Source organism: Convolutriloba macropyga, chromosome 3 (genome assembly GCF_964194025.1).
Source record: "Convolutriloba macropyga chromosome 3, txConMacr16.3, whole genome shotgun sequence".
NCBI classification, from domain to species: Eukaryota; Metazoa; Xenacoelomorpha; order Acoela; family Convolutidae; genus Convolutriloba; species Convolutriloba macropyga.
The window spans coordinates 66769847-66788500 of NC_134470.1; the positions used below are offsets into that span (position 1 = coordinate 66769847).

The 18654-nt window shown below is 34.6% G+C and overlaps 1 long non-coding RNA gene across 1 annotated transcript; it reads left to right on the top strand.

Annotated features, from left to right (window-relative positions):
* The first annotated feature begins 3055 nt into the window (after window positions 1-3055).
* Window positions 3056-10462, top strand: LOC142337221 (uncharacterized). Its single transcript, XR_012758936.1, has 2 exons — window positions 3056-3164; window positions 10270-10462. It is a non-coding gene; the product is annotated as an uncharacterized LOC142337221 (long non-coding RNA).
* The last annotated feature ends 8192 nt before the right edge of the window (window positions 10463-18654 follow it).

Below are 18654 nucleotides of genomic sequence, written 5' to 3' on the forward strand. Positions count from 1 at the left end.
CACGTGTGGAATGTCCGCTGACATTTTGCAACTAAGCAGTTGGGTCAATGGTCCACATTTCATAAATAATTCAATTGTCCCTTTCGTACCGAACAAAGACGTCATTAATAACATCAAACTTAACTCGGCGCCAACCAAACAGTCACTATGGAAGACACTGTATCTCTGGCTACATCTGTCAAAAAGCAGACAACTCCCGTTCCTTCAATGGTTCCGTTTGATAACTCCCGTTCCTTCAATGTTTCCGTTTGATAAGTTCAGTTCTTATCAAAAGTTCTTCCGCATTGCCGCATACGTTCTCCGGTTTTGCCTAAACACGCCGGCTACCGTAACTTTGTTGGTTGCATTACTTACCCTAATTTCTTATGAAACCGAAAGAAAAGATTTTCTTGACAATAAATCTGTTAAACGGAGCAGCCGAATTGTTCCACATTAACCGTTCTTTAGTCCAAATGGGCTAATTCGTTCCTCAGGCCGAATCAAGCGGTTAATGGATGTTGGGTTCAACGTAAAGTACCCACTCATCTTAGATGCACGTCATCCGTTTGTGAAGCAGTTCCTTGAACACACCCACGTAAAGCATTATCATCAAGGCGTTGAATACCTAAGATCAATGGTGCAGGTACACTATACAGTACAAAAACTAAGATCACCTCTGCGTTCTATCAAAGCATACTGCCTGAGATGCCGAGAATTCCAAGTTGTAACTATGCAACCAATAATGTCTGACTTACCTGAAGAGAGACTTGCTTACCAGTCTCCTCCCATCACGAACACCGGCGATGACTACTTTGGGCCGTTCTATGTTACTGTCAGCCGTACTACTGAGAAAAAGAGGGGCTTTCTCTTCACCTGTCTCACTACTCGCGCTGTCCATGTCGAGAAAGTTACTTCCATGGACACCAGTTCTTTTGTTATGGGAGTGGAATGGTTTGTGTCACGTAGGGGTACATCTGCCATGATTTGGTCGGACAATGGCATTAACTTTATTGGAGCGGAGAAAGAGCTCCGAGAAAGTATTGAAAAGTGGAACGTTGTCAACATTGCAGCTGAGCTCGCTCATTAAGGTATAAAGTAGAGGTTTAATCCACTCAGCGCACCACATCAGGGTGGTATCTGGGAGAAGTTGGTACGCTGCTTCAAGCGCGTGTTGTTTACTATTCTTGTCACGCGTCGCCTCACGGATGTGGTGCTGCATACTACCTTTTTTCTCGTGAGCATGCTCCTAATTCGCGTCCTTTAATACCCGTAAGCGCTGATCCGTCCAATTTGAACGCTATTACGCCTAACCACTTTCTTTAAGGAGAATACTTTACCGGTATTCCGTCTGTTGTCGGCAATAATGAATTTGACCATCGTAAACCTTAAGCCCGTGCGCAGTCGTACTCTAATGCAATCTGGTCCCGTTGGATCAGAGAGTACGTACCGACGCTGAACCGACGCTCTAAGTATCAGACACCTACCGAGCAACACCTTAAGGCCGGTGACGACTTGGTTTGGATAGTTGAGTTAACCAACCCTAGGGGTTAGTACCCATCCGCTTGGATTGTGGAACTCCGTTACAATTCAGATAGCGTCGCGTGCTCCGCCGCTCTAGGTACATTGACTGGTTCACTCGTCCGCCCGCTCGTAAAAGTTGTACCAGTTATTCCAACATCTTCTTCCGGGCGGGGGATGTTACGAAGTAAATAATTCAGCGAGATAATATTAACCAATCAGATTCGAGTAAATTAGATGCTTACAGAAATCGTTCTAAGTGAATAAAATACGTTCTAATATACGTAGAAAGTTCCGGAAAAGTTTGTTTAACCTATATTTAAGTAAATATAACCACAATATGTGTTGATTAAGGTTGTTTTCGGCTGAATACTTTTAGGTTATCTAAACAATTTTTGAACGATTACGAACCTATTTCGACGTCAATAACATCAGAGAAAAACCGCTAAAAAACATTAAAACCTTGCCGTCTAAGTTTTTCACTTGTTGCTCTGATCATCGTTTTTGCTTATACGTTGTTGGATTGTAAGTTTAACAGTTATACGTTGCTTTATGTTGCCTGTAATGTAGAAAAAAAGTTGAATTCAAGAACTTATCAGCCTACTGTTTCATTCAGAAGCTTACAATATCAAAAATTGTTCACATTATTATTTCAAAAATTTCGGTTACTTCAAATTGTTATTGTTAGACAGATGAATTTCACTATCGAAATGACGTTCAATTCTGGCGTACAGTATAACGTTTGTTTTCTCTCCATATACTGAGTAGGTATGTGTACTTGAGGAATATTGGAAGCTTTAAAAGTTACGTTTACCCAGTTCGAGACATTTTCTGTAAATTATGTATGGAATGCGCTGAATTTTCAAATATTTCAGCGGAAACAACTTACATTGTAATCCGCTCACATGCGGTGAATTTTTAAAAATTTAGTTAACTATCAAACTCTCCTCGCGTTGACTGAGTTTCGAACCCTGCTCTGCTGTTTGTTAGTCATTACCAAAGCCACTGTGTCATCGAGTCCAGACTTTCTTCATTTAATTTGTTTTTATATGAATGAACCGTTTTTTTAAGAAATGCGCTGAATATTGCTAAAATGCGCCAAAATTATGTACGAAATTTTCATTAGGTTTGGTACATCATTTCAACGCTTTTAGTACAAAATTCTTAATTATTGATATAAGATCAATTTAATTGGACAGAATTACGGTGCAAACGAACCTGCACAATGATACGCTGAAATCCGTTGAAACTGTGTAAGAATTGCGCTGGAAAATGTGTCAAAATTTTTGAAAGAAATATGCTGAAAATGCGCTGATTTTATGTGAAAAATGTGTTGAAGTCGTATATAATCTCTACATATTTAGTTCATTTGTTAGAAAAAATGAGCTGAAATGTCGCTGACATCTGGACCCGGGTACGTATAATAGCTTATGGAATGTGTCAGTTTTTGTATTGAATACTAACAATTATTATTGATAACTTTATTTGTTTTGACTGTTAAAATTTAACCCCAGGGTAATTAATTTCAACTCATCTGTTCTAAAAAAGTTTTCTGCAGGTCGTACGTGGAGAGGAAGTACGAGATCTTTTCAATCATATCCAATGCAGGCGGACTGGCGGGATTGTTCACAGGTGCAAGCATGCTCACTGTCTTCGAGATAATAGAGGTAGGTGTCAACAGATAGAGTGAAAAAAAACTTTAACCTTCTATGGGATGTGGAGGTCATTATATTCTAATCCTTTGATCATTATTATCACAACTCTCAATTAGTCACTGCACTTAGTGCGGCTAGTGAGCTTTTGAAATTAAGCCAATAATATCGCTCGAATATTCGTCATTCTAACAAGTTCATGAAATATTTATTTTTCAACAGCGAGAATCGCGCGCAGTTACCCGAGCGGAGCACAACAACTGTGCCAACTCAACGGTGTCGTTTTTACTTCAGTAAAAGTTGGTCAAGTATCAAAGGGAAAAATTTAACTTTGAAATACAACAGGTTGATTGCCATGAACTAACCGCTGTTGCTTCGTAGACATGTAGTGTCAATCTTTAGATGAGAAAAATAATACCTAATGCTACACAGAAAAAAAAACTTTCAATTAAGAAATTTTGTCTAAGTTGTAATTAAAAGAGTCGTTTCCAAAATCTCTTTTAAAATTTGCAATTAATGGGAATTGTCCACAGGAGACAAAAAATCCACTTAGAGCATGCAAAGGTTATTTTGAGATTGATGAAAATCAACTGATGATGGCGTGACCAATTACTCCTTCACACAACTGAAGAAACTTCATAGATAATGAAATATTCGTTACGCATTTAACGCATTTATTGTACTTTCATAATTTCATTGGAAAATAAAACCAAAACTACAAACAAGAAAGTATGATAAAATTCAGTTAAATTTTCGTGTTAATTTTTGCGTCAATGACTTTCAAATTCAGAAAGAAAATTGAACAGGGGAGAAAACGAGAAATAGAATTTTAAAAAGCAAATGAGACCCACCTTTTGAGAATACTGTCGATTATACAACCTAGCTTCTTTTTCGTGAAAACTTTTTTAAAACTATAACCCACCGACACCAAAAACACAGAACAACCAGCTAACACATTTTTTTTTTTGGGAGAACCTAGAAAACATACGCAAAAATGGAGTAGACAAAGTTCTAAAATTTGTCGATTTCGTTAATCCCGTTTTTAGTTTTGTTAACATTGTCTTCGAAATCAAATAATGGAAAACAAAACACAAAAAAACAAGATCTTGAGCAGCTCAGTAGGTGTCTTTTGGATAACAATTTTCACACCACGTTGGTAGTTTGAAAAAAATCGAACCCTAAAACGACGAACAATTTTCTCGCCCACTTTTACTTTTTTGGCGCGACAAAATAACCGTTAATTTTCGGTTTTTTCGGTTCATAAAAATAGAAAATTTTTAGAAAATATTCGAAAAACATCACCCCCAAAAATTAACTTCTTTGAATTGTTGAAAACCCAAAGCCGGCTACAACGAACAACAATTAATACATCTATTGCGACCATTACCCAAATTTTGCAGTCGTGTGTATGAGATGGTATCTCTCTCTTTGTCTCTCAAACACACATTCAGCACGCATAAGACGACCTAAACGCATACGTACAGGTTCCAACACACGCCTACACACACACCCACACAAAATTGCACTCACACACGGGTTTACAGAAACCAATGCAAACGCAAAATGCAGGCTTACTTTGGCACTCTTATACACACATTTTTACTCGCGTATGCTCGTACACTGGTTCACACAAGCACACACATACGCTCTCTCTATCATTCACATTTACTCACACAAACGTATATACACACTCTATCACGAAAAAAAGAGACATGCATAAATTATTCAGTTGTTGTGAAATGACTTCCTTTCTCCCGGAAACAGCGAACATGCTTCAGAATTTGGACAATTTTTTCCAAAGCAAGCAAATCGTTGAAATTTTACCAGATCAATTCTCTTTCTAATTTCAAATCTCTATGCAAACAAGGAGGCTCGGTAATGTGCGTTTTTGCACATAAAGTTCCCGTACCTAACTCCAAGTGCGTTCCAGTACTGGGTCAGTATAAACGCAATTCCTCATCATTACTGAATCATAGATTGATTCATGTCACTCTTTTGACTTGTCAGACTTGCATTCAGTCTGATTTCTTAATGGTCAGACTTGGGCCAAGTGTAAAGATAAAGTTCAGCACGTGGCTTGAACCCACAATCTCTCGCCCCCTAGCCGTTTGTCCTCCTCTCTGCGCCACCACGACTGGTGAAATGTTAACTTTTGCGCCGCTAATATAGGCTTGAAGCAAGCGAATTTCAAGCGAGAAAAATACATTACATGGGAGACATGAATTTACATTTGCTCATCATTGATTTACACTTGGAGTTCGGTACGGGTTCCTACCCCGCTCATCTACAAATTCCACTTAATTGTCTACCAAATGGGGAAGAGATTAAATAATATATATCGTTCAACAAACCATTAAATGAATAAAAACAATATACTTTAGAGGGTCGATAAGATCTGTAATTAATGTGACTACCACAAAAAACAACGACAAAACGAAAAATTAAAAAAAATTAATTACGACCAAAACTCGTCTAGTTCTTAAAACAACTAATTGCCAAATCAAAATGGCATCAGATAAAACCTATACTGAAGAAAAATGAAACCTGTACTTCATTAGGAAAAAATGGTACTTTTCCTCAATGCGATTTGATAACAAGTCGACAAGAAAAAGCAAAAGAGGAAAGTTCAAAAAAGTGTTGCCACTTTTTCGGAAAAAACTTAATGTCAAACTGATTAACATTGTGTATCAACTGAAATCATTGTGAGGTACATTTTTACCTCCATAGAAAGATCTTGAGACGTTTCATTATCCTGGATATGTCATATCACTACAAAACGAACAGCAAATGCTCACAAAAAAACTCAGAATGTGCAGATAAACGGTGTCCCAGCTAATGAAACATTAAGTTGTTCACTAAAATTACTATATTTTTTGATTGCCTTCTTTCAAATAGCAACAGAACTGACCATTATAGTGATACTGTGAAAAGAAAACAGAAATCTAAAAAACGACAAACATGTCAGAATCACGAATATTTTATGAAAACTCGTAGTACCAAGAACAAAGATCATTCGAGGAAAATGAATTAGTTTTGAAGTGCAAATTGTATTTCAATAGACAATGGTCGTGAACTGTTTATAGAGAAACTAATCTACAAAAAAAACAAAAATAAGATTTGCAAGGCTCAAAAATCCATTGTCCTTTTAAAGACATTTATTTTCAAAATTCATAACAAGCATACACTTTCATCAAAAAATAAAGAAACAACCTAGAAAACTATATGCGGCTGACTTTTTTAAGACTACGTCACAGGACTATAAAATAACAATAAATTGAAGCAGAACAAAAAAAATTACTGAAACAACCTTACGAAACCACGGTGTTGAAGCCATTAAATTTATAAGATATTAACCTCCAGACATTTGAAATTTGATCTTCATTAACATCATCATGTTTTTTTTAGTTATTTGGCTATTTCAAAATAACAACAACAAAAACCACAAACATTAAAATTCTTCTAGAGCAAATTGACTAAGCCCTAATGATACCAGACAAAACCTTTAACGAAAAAAAAGAAATTATTGTATAATTCAGCAAAAAAATTAACGAGATCTCCCAAGAAGGAGGCGAATTTGTGAAAACAATACGAAATTAAAAAACTCGAAAATTTCAAATACCATAACATTAGGGAAAAATTGTAGAAAACTTTTGCTTTTAAAAAAAATTTTGGTTAGTTATCAAAAGCATTATGTATATACCGATGCTAGTCGTTCAGTTCAGTTTTCTATAGGTGGCCATTGAGACTTTTTTGCCCAATTTGTGGCATACAACAAAACATATCAACAAATAACGGGCAAATTTAAAGAAAACTTCCAAACTGCAGGAGAGCGGATTCGCAGCCCTTAAAAACATAATTTATAAAAGCAGTTATTATGTTCTATTTGCAATAAAATTGCTTTTTTTGTGTTTTTTCTGATAAGAAATTTTACTAATTTGATAAATATTCAGAGGAAAAAAGAACAGTAAAATTGAACAGTTGTACACAGAAAGCACAAAATTTTGCATGAAAAAGCGTAGTACCAAAACGAAGCAGCCGTCATTTAAGAAAAACCGCCACAAAGAATAGTTTGTATTTTATTTGAAATAAACATGACCTGTACTTACTAAGAGTAAACTACAACTGACCAAAATTGAAGTAAAAAAATGACAAATTCAAAAAATCACAGAAATTTTCTCAAAACAATTATATTCAATGCCATAAGAGAAATTAGATAACAACCGATTGCATTGTATACGTTCACTAAAACTTCTTGAAGAAGCTATTTAGAGACTTGATGAATGCGAAATAGCAAAGCGACTGCAAAAAGAATAACAAACGAAGGCAAAACACAAGTATTCACTTAAAGATTACTAAAACTCTTCGTCCAAACCATAAAATCTATTATGTTTTCTCTGAAAACAAACTATGTGTACATTAAGTTAATTTTTCACGTAAATGAGAGCTGTCGATAATTGAGCCGTGATTTGAAGTTTTTGGACAGTAATTAACATTGAAAAATAAAGCAAAATGTTTCAAAAGAAAAGCTGCGCCCAAAATTTTAAATTCTGATTGTAAGAATCCCTGATGAGATGAAACCTATTACTGATTTTGCTGCGCTCCAAAACAATCCCCCAGTTGTTTAAATTGTTTGTGGTGTGGATGACTTGGTAAGTTGAATATTTCAAAAACCAAAAACACACTGATGCTTTTAGTATAATTATTGAGTTAAGTTTGCAAAAAACGGCAAAATTTTTATTCTAGAAGACTTTTTTAGGGCGCTTAGTTTCGACTAGCAATCTTTTTGCGATTATGAAGTTGGTGGCAGCGGTTTCTAGGTCTCGAATTCAAGCATACTTTATCAAAGTGGAGAAAAAGCACATTTTATGCCCTCTTTGATATAAAAATTCGGAAATTGAAAATTTTACCAAAAGATTTAGCCAAAAAAGCTTTAACCAAACAATTCAACAACGCTCTTCTTCCTTAAACGAAAACAATAATATTGTATCATTAAAAATTGTAACATGTTTTAAGTTATATTATCAAAATTGTGCCTAATTTTAGTGGAAATTTTGGAAAACGTGAATAAAAACTGTCGAATATTCACAATATTTTAAAGCCCGATATCTACTTGTAAGAAACGAAATTCGAAAAAATCTCTTTAATTCCATATTCTAGGATGTACTTGCTTTCTAATGATACCACTCACAACTCTCTGCGTTGAATATATCGATCGGCCAAAATTGTCTTAACAACAAAAAAACCAGTTGAGTTTATTGTTCCTCCCTCCCCACTAAAGTGGGGGTCGGAAAAATATGAAATTTAATCGCAGGCTCAACAACAAAGATTTCTTTGCATAAAGTGCCAACCCACATTTTGAGGTGAGAACAATAAAATCTGTTATTAGCGATGCAATTTGAAACAACTAAGAAACAGAAAGTTAAAACCAAGCTTTCTCCACATCTGGTCTTCTGTCAATTTATAGATTTTGTCTGAAAAAGTATTTGGTGACTGATTTTCAAAATTTTCAAAACTACAGGTTGCTTAGATTAGGTACAAAAAATTATGAACTTAAATTTTTTTAAAATGAAGTTCAATTTTTTGAATTTCTGTTGGCACCATGTAATTACTTTGAATTATAGGTTTAAATCCTGGATTTGTAAGGCCGGTAGGCAAAAAATGAATTAGAATTGATAAGCGGCTCCAAAGTTAAGCATGTACAAATGAACACATTTTAGTTAGCAGTAAACCAAGTGATCACGGTGAATATTAATGATAAATTCGGTTTGAATTGAATCTTTCCTGGACCCGATTGAAAGCACTATTTTTGAAAGATAAAATTTGCTCATTTGCATCTAACAACGTATCAAATTTAAACATTTTCCTAGACAAATTGCTTCAAAAATTCTCAGGGATTTGGACTCCGTGTACAAAAGGAACATTTGAATAGGATTTATGTTTGATTTGAATAACCCCTTGGTCTTATTAAAACTGACTTTTTCAAAATTTTGTTTGCTATCATTCAACTTGAAAAGATGAAAAATTAACTTTTTCCTAGGCAAGGTTAACCAAAAACTCTTGATAGTTTAGGCTCTTCGTAAACCGGGGGATCTGCCGTACAAATTTTATTTCTGTTTCAATAACTCCTTGATCCAGAAAAAAAATAACTGTATGAAAACTTTAAGTTGCTTATTAGCAACAAAAATAATGAAAAAGTTAAATTTTTCTTAGGCAAGCTATTCCAAGGTAACTTTTTGGGTCTGTCTAATACTAAAATTTTGGACCTGTTCAATCTGGAAAATACACACATTTTGGTCTGCTCGGTCTGGTAAATAGCAATGTTTTTGTATGTTTGGTCTGGAACCCCTGTCCATGACCAAAAAGTCTGACCAATACTTGGGCCGTAATCCTCATCCTGGGTAACCGTCAGTTCTTAAAAAAGATAAGACCAACAAAAACGACAATAAACGGCCCTTGCATAAAGTTCCGTCCAAAACGTCAAAAATGACAGTAATCGACATTTCTTACAAAAAAAGTCCGACGAATCCGACTAAAAACGACGATTCTCGCCTCGCGTTGGTTTCATCGTTTTTTTTCCAACTCTGGCAATGACCAGAAGGGAATAAAATGGACCCTATTGATCACACTACACTCCCTTCTGCTAGAGAAAGGGAAATCCTCTGAATAATGCAAGTTTATATCAAGGCAGTGCAAGATTAAATGCTTTCCTCATTATTGTGTACCTTTGGATAGTTTCGAATACCAGCAATGTTTTCAATATTTGAGAAAAATGATACTATTTTTGATTTAAAAAAATGACCCTGTTTCTTTTCTCAACTATTTTGCGGGTGTAGCAAAATTTTGCTATTTTTTTCTAGCTCCGGCACCCCAAGTTAAAATTGTTTTTTTTCTAAAAAAGAAACCTGTCTCAATATGATTATGTTCATTCGCTACTTGTGTTTGATTCACATGGCGTCCCTTACACAAAGGTTTTCTGGTGGGTTTGATCAGAGATTGATTTTTAAAGCTATTTATATTGGTGATTGAAAACTATTTTTCATTCGGGACTATCTCAAGCAGTAGAAAATATCAAAATTTATAGCTTCTGTATTGCAATTTATCACTTTATATTGAATTGTAGGTGACGGTGAATGTTTTGCATCTGCTGCTTGTGCGAATGTCTCACAACTTCAACCGAAGATACAGACATCAAGTCAACGAGTGAACAGACGTGAAAACAATCACGAGGCAGCCAGATCAATACGCACTTATTGTCAAATATATATTCTTTTTAGATGTATGAGGTTTCCCTTAAAATTGAAGTTTAACCCTTCTCGGTGTCTTTTAAAAATCGCTTTCTTCAGACAACTCAAAAAAATGATGGGATCTTTTCTGTTTGTACCCCCAAGCTTAGTGGGTGCATATTATTTGCACCCCGCCCCCCAGACGCTCGCGCCATATTTTTACACAACGACTTACTGTGTATTACTGTGCACAAACGGAAAATATCCACGGTATTTTTACTTTAACAACCTGCAAAGCCAACATTGACTCATTTCCTTATAACATGAATGAATACAATTAATATTCAAAATAGATGCGTAGAATTTGGGTAGAGTTGAGAAGTTTGTACTCAAAATGGAAATTCGTATGGTTCAGGGTTAAATTATAAAGGCGTGAAAAGATAAGATGCTAAAATCTGGAATATTGAATAAATCGAGGGAAATTAAATATCACTGAAACTCATAAAAATTACTAGAAAACCTTGGGTGAACTAATTGGAACATAAAAACATGAAGGAGGTCAGTTTATTCAATAACTTTTAATCTAAGAAACAAAAATTTCACTTGCTTCTAAAGCACTTGCTCTCGATGATACTGTTGGCCTCAGAAATTTTTGAAGTCCTTTTTGTTCATAATTTTGACTTCACATTCCATTTAATTTGCTGAATCTACATTCCATTGGTAGTGGTTACGGCGGTCGCGGTGATGATGAATTAGTTGAAAAACTTGCCATTGCTGGTAGTGGTGGTGACTGCAGTGACGGTGGCGGTGTTTGGGGAGATGTTCGGTTCCATCGCTTAATCCAACGCGAACACTAGTAGCCAGTAAGTCGTTTCGCCACTCTTAGAATGGCAAAATATATGGGGGTATAGAGCTTGGACCGCACCATCAGAATCTTTACTTTAATGGTCAGAACTTATCGCAGAGAGGTTATTTAAAATAAAATGAATTGAAAAACATGGAAAACAAAATCCGAATATTTCCATGTTTTCCTTTTGCGACTTCCGCGAGAGGAAATTGAGTAACATTGTTGTTTGAGCATCGAAAACCAATTAAGAAAAATTGTCGGGGAAATTACGTAAAACTAATGAACCGTTGCTCTAATCTCATTGTTTTTAATGTTTTTTATCCTGTTGGACAAAAACGCAGAAAAATATTGAAAAAACCAAATTAGAACGTCAATGCGCAAAAAATGACAGGACACGCAATGCAGCACTCGATATACCTCCAAAATATTAGGTCCCTAAGATAGAATTACGATCAATTTGAAGTATACCTTAGTCAATTACCAGATGAAACGCTAGCATTAGTCCTCACGGAAACCAGATGTTCGGACGAAACCAAGTTGGAGTGATATAGACTCCCGAATCTGTCTACCATGGTAACATGCAACAAAGATAAAACTGGTGGGGGGGGGGTCGAGATTTTCTACTCCAATCGTACTAAACTAGTAAAAATTGTTAAGAGCACTGTTAAACTTGTGCAATTACTCAGTACTAATCTTCAGAGTGGCCCTGAAGTGCTAATGGTAACAGTTGTTTATAAGTCTCCAAATTACCCTAAAGACGAATTCTTAGCTAAGTTAGGCGATCACATGATTAAACTTGAATCAAAAGAAGATACGAAACATGTAATTTGCGGTGACTATAACATTAGCGTTTTCCTAGAGGATCAAAAAGTAAGCAAACTGATAGAAATATTATTGTCACATTTTGGATTTCAGTCAAAAAAACAGCAGAATGGCTAACAGAGAAACCACGTGTAGCAAAACTCGCTTTGATCTATTTTTCTGAAATTTTGAAAGTGTGTGCAATGTGGACAAAACAACGCTCTCTGATCATTATACAGTCTTTTTCTCAGCAACTTCTTTTGCAATTCTGGAAAAACCCGCGGCCTCTGAATTTCTAAATACACAATTTAGGAAACTCAAAGAGGAGAGAAATTGGAAAAAAATAAATTATCTAGTCCACCTTGAAATTAAAGAACGGCGTTTATTGATAGTGTCTCTGGATATTGATCAATCAATTGAGTGGATTCAACAGACGATTATTTCTTGCAAGAAATCAGTTATACCAACTGTTCAACAAAGTAAACCACGATCGACTAAACAAAGGATCACAGCAACAATTCGTAACCTCGCAAACAAAAAAAAGATTATATCTAAGAGATAATACAACGGAATCAAAAAACAAATACAGAATTGTCTGTCGTAATACAAAAGCAGCCTGCAAGTTAGCAAAGACAAATTTTTTTGAAAGACAGATTGGCAGGAAAAATGGACAACAGATATTTTTCAAGATAGTCAAAGATTGAAATGTTGATAAGAATATCGAACAACAGTGCACCGTAGACTGCCATGAACTATTTTTTTTGCTACAATTGGAGAAAAATTAGCTATGACTAAAAACAAATCAGCTGATTTAAAAAACATTCCAATAGAAAAACAAACATGGGTTTTGCAGAAAACAAATGCAGATGAAGTCTTCGAAAAACTCAAAGAGGAGAGAAATTGGAAAGAAACTCAAAGAGGAGAGAAACTGGAAAGAAATGAATTATCTAGTCCACCTTGAAATTAAAGAACGGCGTTTATTGATAGTGTCTCTGGTTATTGATCAATGAACTGAGTGGATTCAACAGACGGTTATTTCTTACAAGGAATCAGTTATACCAACCGTTCAACAATGTAAACCACGATCGACTAAACAAAGGCTCACAGCAACAATTCGTAACCTCGCAAACAAAAAAAGAAACTCATAAGATTATATCTAAGAGATAATACAACGGAATCAAAAAACAAATACAAAATTGTCTGTCGTAATACAAAAGCAGCCTGCAAGTTAGCAAAGACAAATTTTTTTGAAAGACAGATTGGCAGGAAAAATGGACAACAGACATTTTTCAAGATAGTCAAAGATTGAAATGGTGATAAGAATATCGAGCAACAGTGCATCGTAGACTGCCATGAACTATTGTTTTTGCTACATTTGGAGAAAAATTAGCTATGACTAAAAACAAATCAGCTGATTTAAAAAACATTCCAATAGAAAAACAAACATGGGTTTTGCAGAAAACAAATGCAGATGAAGTCTTCGAAAAGGTCAGATAGTTTAAAGGTAAAAGTTCCTGTGATATGTTTCAGTCAAGTAGTAGCCTTCTGAAAGCCGTTAATCCGGCAACATGTGAACTATTGGCGTCAATTTTCAACAAATGCGTAAAAAAACCTAGTATACCAAAATTTTAAAACGGCAAAGTAACGCCAATTTTCTAATCGGGAGAGAAAGAAGAAACCCACAGAGATACCGACCTATATCTCTACTCCCAGTAAAAGGAAAAGTATTTGAAAAATTGATCTATGCCTGACTAAATTGTTTCTTGGTTCAACATATTAATTTGAGCGAAAGACCGGTTGAATTTAGAAATAAAAGAAGTACAGTTGACGCCATTGCAAAACTTACTTAACATATCAGGTTAGGTCTTGGTTCTTTGGATGAAACATGCATTGTCTTCTAGATTTGACAAAATATTTGACACTGTTGACCACAACCTTATTTTATTAAAATGCGAAAGGTTTGGATTGAGAGGTTGTGTTTGTCAACTCTTCAGATCCTATCTATCTGATCGGTTACAATTTGTCCAGGTTGGCCACAAGAACTCTGTTGTTTTAGAGGTCACTTATGGTGTCCCAAAGGGGTCTGTTTTAGGACCAATTCTTTTTCTGCGGTACACAAGTGATATCGAAAAAATTTGCCAATCAAGCAAAATCATACTTTTTGCAGATGATACAACTATTTATTTTTCTACTAATTTTAATATTGACGACTTTCTAAACGATCTTGGTAGCTTGTGCGATCGGTTTGACAGAAATAAGCTGACAGTAAACATCTCAAAGTGTAAAATGACGTGTTTTTGCAAAAAGAGAGACTGCGAATAGATTAAAATTACAAGGATTAACATTGTATGACAAAGAGAGTACAAAATAACCTTTTGTGCATTTTTTTTAAAAAACTAAATTTTAAAACACATATAGGTGAAATCAAGAGCAAGCCTAAGAAAACAATTTATTGTTTCTACCAATACAAAAATAGATTCACAAAGAATACTTTGATTAAGTTATACAAACTCTATGTCTAAGCACTTTTGCAGTATGGTGTACTAATTTATGGTTGCGCAAGCAAAATGGAGCTTAAACAACTTAGCTGGTCAAAAAACCACATTATCAGGATAATCTTTGGACTGAAAAAATTCAACAGCGTCCGCGAGGTCAGGGAGAAACTTAAACTACTTACACCTATGGGATTGCATCTGTACGAGTTGTAAAATTGATGAGTAAGAGTTTAAGACCAAGTTCTGACTGTGGCTATGGATAAAAAATTTTCAGCAATGAAGAAGCCTGCAACATTCTGTCTAATGAGAAAAGACTAAAAACCGTAAAAACCTTGAGGTTGACGACGCGCCAACAAAAAAAAATCTTATGTACCGAACACGAAAATTGTTAAATTTTTTGGTTACTCTTGAAAAAACATTGTAAGAGAAATTTTAGTTGTAAATCTGTTCTAGTTAATATCCTACATAACTTAAGAGACATTTACATACAGGGAAACGAAGTGTTGACGGGACAGTTCTGGTATTTTGATCAATATCATAAAGTAACTTCTTTATTCTGCAAGCATATTAGAGGCATCATCCTATGGACAGGCTCAGGCCATTTTGGTGACCTCTAGAATGTGTTGTATATTTATAAACCATTTCGGAAAAAAATTTTTATTATTATTTTTATTATTGTTATTATTATTACTTTTATTATTATTATTATTATTATTATTATTATTATTATTATTAATATTATTATTATTATTATTATTTTTATTATTATTATTATTATTATTATTATTATTAATTTTATTATTATTATTAATGTTGTTGCTAATGTTATTGCAACTTTCAAGATGATTCAAATACGCCGCCAAAATTGCAACGAACACTTTGACTCTTTTGTCCAGTAACGTGAAACTTAGATGTGCTCTTTTAACAAATGGTTAGACTAGAGATATGTTTTAAAACATAATTTTTGCAACCATCCGCCTTGATTAAAAGGACATAACAACCTTCTGTATAATTTATTTTTTTGAATTAAAAAGGGGGCATGAGCACAACCCAAGACTAATATCCAAGACTACGACGTCATACCAGAGGAAGAGTTTTTAATGCAGACGAGCCAACCAAAGACGAAGAGATCTTTTTTTTCAACGGTTTTCAGACGTGACCCGGCCAAGAAGGCCTGACGTTTTTTGGTTACAGACGTCACCAAGAGATAATCGCCCGAGGTTCCAGACGTCACCTCAGAAGTCCTTTCCCCAGTTAGACGTATCCAAAAAAAAACATAATTGTTTTCTCAAATCTCAAACACACAAAAATTGTTCCCCAACAAGATTTTTTTAATGATTTATGAATGAAAAAACCGTGAGAAACTACATGTCAGCAATTAACGAAAAAAAAACACAAATTGCACGAAAAAACGATATAGCGTTTTTTGCGTCGGAAAAACTCGAAAACAATTTTCTGAATTTGTCACAAAAGTTGACATAAAAGTAAAATTTATAGTTGAATAGAACACTTCCACGTGAAATCAACTTTATTTTGGTTAAACTCCTCATGTAAAATTTTTGCTCAAAAAATGAAAAAAAAGTGCAAAAGTGCTTTTTTGAGCGTCAAAAGTCAAATAACATTTTTCTTACGTTTTGAATGAAATACTTAATAGATCCACTGAATTCTATTGTTTCACTTTTTTAGGTTTGTTAGAAAAGAAGCTTAAAAACAGTTTATCGATTTTGCATTTCAGTAAAGAGGCAATTCAAATCTGACAAAAATTGCTTCTTTGACTCAAAAAATTTCAAAAACGTTTTCCTAACGTTTTGAATAAAACAATTAATAGTTCCACCAAAACCTGTTGAATCGGCCCCCTGCGTTTGCCAAAAATCAAGTTTCAGAGTCAGTTGATCGATTTTTAAATTTTAGTAAAGACGTAACTCAAATTTTTTCAAAAATGGCTTCTGTGACTCAAAAAATTCAAAAACCGTTTTCCTAACGTTTTGAATAAAACATTTAAATGATCCACTGAAGCCTATTTCTTGTGCCCCCTGGGTCTGTAAGAAAACAAGCTTTGGAAGGCAGTTTACTGATTTTGCTTTTTTGTAAAGAGATAACCTAATCTTGTCAAAATTGCTATTTTGACTTACAAAGATAAAAAAACCGGTTTTAAAACGTTTTTTTTTTTGAAATTTTTAATTGATGTCAAAAAAACTATCGAATCAACCCCCCTATTTTGCATGAACACAAACTTAAAACATATTTGATTGGATTTGCAAGTTTGTAAAGAGGCAACTTGAAATTTGCAAATTTGCTTCTTTTACATAAAAAAAAATCAAAAAACATTTTTTTAAAGTTTACTGGAAATTTTTAGTAGATAACAAAAAAGCGTTAAAAAAGCCCCTTCTGTTTTTTTTGTAAGCAAGCTGAAAATTTATTTCATCTCCTTGCAAAATTGCAAAGCAGCAACGGAAAAGTGGCAAAATTGCTTCTCTGTTATATAAAAATCAAAAACGTTTTTCTAACTTTTTTTTTCTAACGTCTTATTAAAAATATCAATTAAGTTTCAAAGAGGCCTATTTAATAAATCTCCTCAGTTCATTACAAAACAAGCTGATAAATTTTGTAACCATTCTGCAAAACCGTAAAGAGCAGACAGAAAATTCCTGAAAAGCTTCTTACGAAAAAAGACCTACAAAGGGGTTTGTGTTTTCTTTGATCTTAATTGCATACTACTAGCCGCGAGCCTAGTTAATGGGGTAGAAAGTATCTCTAAGTAAATTTGACATTTACACCTATTTTGTTTTCATTTTGTGCATACTACTAGCTGCGCGCCTAGTTGTTGGGGTAGTATACACTGAAAATACCTTTTCAAGAAAAATAAAAAGAGAAGATAAGATCTATTTTTTTCCCTCAAAAACAAGGAAATCAAAAGCTCTCGAATAATTCACCACTCAAATTCGCTCACGCATACAATTCCTTTTTGTTGGAAAACTCAAACGTCTCTTCTTTTTCGTCTCTGGTCTCAGAAGTTGCCGAAAGAAGTCCCTTTTTCTCCATTGGTCTTAGTAGTCACCAATTGAAGAGTAGTGTGTTTCCTTTGGGTCGCAGTAGTCACCAAAAAATGAGCAATTCATAGGTAGCAGATAATATCCAGAAACAAATTGAAGCAGTTTAAAGGCTGCAGTTGTTCTTTATTTCATAAGAATTTCAAAACAGACTTTCGTGAAAAAGAGCTTCAAAGTATTCCCAGCATTTAAGCAACCAGTCTTCTCTGCTTGTCTGTAGCTCACGCTGCCTGGTCGCACTGAATTTTGAATTCTAAAATAAAATAACTTGTTTTGCAGAAGTATCAATAAAGATTTAGTTGTTTGGTTTTTAGGTTTTATTTGTTCCTAAGACTCCCCACACATAAAAAGAAAAGAGTTCAATAAAATCTTTCTGGTACCTTGATTGTAATTAAAAGAGAGCTAAAACTTGCAGAATAATTGCTGCAAAGTCATATAGGTAATGAAAAACTGATAGCAATTATTTGGTCTTGTTCAGCAATCAACCGTACACAAGGGCGAACGCTTAGTTTTCCCTTTTTAAGCAAATTTTTAGCTAGATATAGCACCACAAAAAAACACATTCAGGACTCTTGATTTCGTGAGAAGTTGCGTCGCTTCTTTTGAACGAAAACAGCTAGGCGGATTAGCCTACATAAACATAAGAGATTCTTTAATTTGCAAAAAAGTCGTCGCTCCAATAATTTCGAGCCGTTTCTTACCTTTACTTTACATACGACAGAGCAATTACGAGTTGACTACAGCTTGTTTATCAAAATTACAATAGAAAACAACCAGAGGTTACAATACGCAATGAAAAAGTTGAAAATGACTGAGCTCAACATGAAAAATTGACTTGATCTCTTGCAGACATCCGTTGAGCAAAGAAAAAGCTTCTGCACTCTTTCTTTGTTGATCAACAAAATTAATGCGTTGAAGAGCTGAAGACAAACATCGACATTATACTGATGGAGAAAGTATGCTCTAGTAGCGGAAACTCGGTCACGAAACGTCAATCGAATTTGATCTCTTTGTCTGGAGAAGTGGGAACTAGAAGTCAACAGTCTCGACGATGATGGTCAATTGAGTTGACCATCAACTCGGCTACGC